Here is a 2,974-nt window from a genome sequence, read left to right on the forward strand (position 1 = left end):
CACGACGAACGGTTGCGTAAGGTGCTGCAGCGTATCCAAGACGATGGGCTTCGTCTGAATGCCGACAAGTGTGCATTCAGGGACAAGGAACTGACGTACCTGGGGTACCGTATCAACAAGGACGGAGTAAGCCCTTTGGGTGAAAAAGTTGAAGCGATCAAGCAAGCTCCGGAACCAGTGAACAAGAAGGAGCTACAGTCGTTCTTAGGAGCCTTAAATTTCTATGGCCGTTTCCTGAAAGAAGCTTCACATGTGTTGGAGCCACTTTACCGCCTCCTGGACAAGGACAAGGCATGGATTTGGACAAAGACTGAAGCAAAGGCGTACCAGAGTGCCAAGAGCCTGCTGGAATCATCAGCCGTCTTAGCACACTAAGATGTGTCACGTCCCATAAGGCTGGCCTGTGACGCGTCTCCGTGCGGGGTGGGTACTGTACTGATTCAAGTGGGAGAAGACGGCGTTGAAAGACCAGTGGCCTTTGCCTCGAGAACTTTGTCAAAAGCAGAACGTAACTATTCGCAGACAGACCGGGAGGCTCTGGCTTTGTTATTTGGTGTTCGGAAATTCCACCAGTACGTTTTTGGTCGGAAGTTTCAACTCTTGACAGACCATAAACCGTTGCTGGGCCTCTTGCACGAGGCCAAGCCTGCTCCTGCCGTGTTGTCACCTCGGATGTTGCGCTGGAGTCTGCACCTTTCTGCATACAACTAGGAACTGTTGTACGTACCTGGCTCCAAGCTGCCACATGCCGACGTTTTCAGTCGTCTTCCGCTTCCTGTCAAGAATGAACATGAGCCACCGTTGGGAGACATCTTGCTGCTGGAGGCAGTGCCGGAGGTTCCTCTAGATTCTACCAAGATCGCAGCATTAACACGGACTGACCCGGTTCTGTCGCGTGTGCACCGCTGGATTTTGCAAGGCTGGCCTTCAGGGAAGCTGCCAGAAGAATTCCGCCCCTTTGTGGCCAGGAAGAACGAACTGTCCAGCTACAGAAACTGTGTGCTCTGGGGATCTCGTGTTGTGATTCCGGGTCCCGCACAGGCTCAAGTCCTTGACACCCTACACACCACGCACCCTGGAGTAGTGCGGATGAAAGGTCGTGCACGCAGCACAGTGTGGTGGCCGAGCATCGACAGTCACGTCGAACGCAAGGTAGCTGGCTGCCAAATGCGCCGAGAAACTCGACAAGCCCCCAGCAAGGCACCGGTGCACCCATGGGAGTTCACGAAGAACCCTTGGTCTCGTTTGCACATTGACTTTGCCGGTCCCTTCAAAGGGAAGGTTTTTCTGTTGGTCGTCGATTCGCATTCCGAGTGGTTGGAAGTTTCCTTGATGGAATCAATGTCGACCAGAGCCGTACTCAAGGAACTTCCAGCAATGTTTGCTCGCTTTGGCATTCCCGAATTTTTAGTGTCGGACAATGGAACTGCGTTCACGTCAGAAGAGTTTGCTGAGTTTGCAACCAAGAATCAGATCCGGCACATAACAGTCGCACCCTATCACCCGTCCTCCAATGGGCAGATTGAGAGGATGGTACGGGAAACAAAACAAGTACTAAGCAAGTTGTCTCAAGGAGATTTGGCAACAAAGCCGTCTCGTTTCTTGTTGGGCCCCCCCCCCCCCCCCCCCCCAGCACATCTTACCCAGTACAACTACGGGGAAGAGTCCGGCTGAACTTCTGATGGGAAGACGACTGCGATCTGCCATAGACCGTCTGCATCCCGATTTTCATCTGGATGGATCATCTCTGGAACGTTACTTCCGAGATGGCTCTCAACGAGTTCGGGAGTTCTGTCCCGGCGATGCGGTGTATGCACGGAACTATCAAGGTAGCACCAAGTGGGTTCCCGGGTTCATCGCTTCAGTCACAGGACCCCTGTCGTACCAAGTTCGTCTGTCCGACGGTCGTGTTTCGCGAGGGCACGTTGATCAACTCCGCAACCGTGCCAGTCCACTAGACCTCGGTGGAGCCACCAGTGACACTTGTGGTGACACGAGAGATGGTGATCACTCCCCTGTGGTTGGCCAGGAAGTGAATGAAGATTCTCCAAGTCCAAGTCTACCCGCCAGCCCCACCACCTCCTTGCCTAGACCCGACGGTCCTAACCTGCCTGGAAGCCTTTCACAGGAGCAGAGCTCTCCCAGCCAACCCGCAACAACAGGAGCTTCTAGGCACCCTCAACGTGAGAGAAGACCCCCACGGCGTTACCAGGACTACGTTCCATAGGGGGGAAGGGATGTTGTGTATGCAGCAGATCGGGCAACTGTGAGCGACGGCAGCGCCATCCTCCAGAAGGCGGACGTGGAGGGACTTACTGTTCACCAGTCCGTTCTCTACCCTCGACTCTTGTACGCGGCCAAGTCGGCCTTGTAAATAAAACAGTTTATGCATACCTAACACCGAATGAATTCGAAGTTCCATCTACGCTCGAAATTATCGAAAGCACAAGGTGGGGCGTTGCGGCCATTTGAACCCCCACATTTAACACGCAAACGTGGTTTTGCAAAAAAAAATATATATATGTATATATAGATAGATATATATATAGCTTAATTTGGAGCTAGACAACAAACAAGAAATAAAGTGGCAGTTTTGCACTTCCTATGTCCTATGTCGGCCTGCTCTTCGTCTAAATACTGGTTTGCAAACCCGCTCCCAGGGGGGCTAAGCTCGGCGCGGCGAGATCGAGGCGAGTTCTCCGCCAAACTCGCCGACCGCCGCGATTGGTCGGCGCCGTGCATGACGACACGCGCCGAAACTCCCTAGATCGTGACGTTAAACGGAGGGTTTGAGGCGGTCGGAGAGTTGCATATTCGGAACTCGCGGCGAGATGCGGTGACGTCATTCTGACGTGGCAGAAGCCGCCGCGGATGGGAAAAGCTTGCCGGCTCCGACCTAGGCGAGTTTGGGCGAGTTGGACGCGAGATCAGGGAGAAGCGTCCAAAACGGCAGCGTTTTCGTTCGTGTTTTGCC

The sequence above is a fragment of the Ixodes scapularis genome, unplaced genomic scaffold (assembly GCF_016920785.2).
Source record: "Ixodes scapularis isolate PalLabHiFi unplaced genomic scaffold, ASM1692078v2 PGA_scaffold10__122_contigs__length_95168666, whole genome shotgun sequence".
Lineage (NCBI taxonomy): Eukaryota > Metazoa > Arthropoda > Arachnida > Ixodida > Ixodidae > Ixodes > Ixodes scapularis.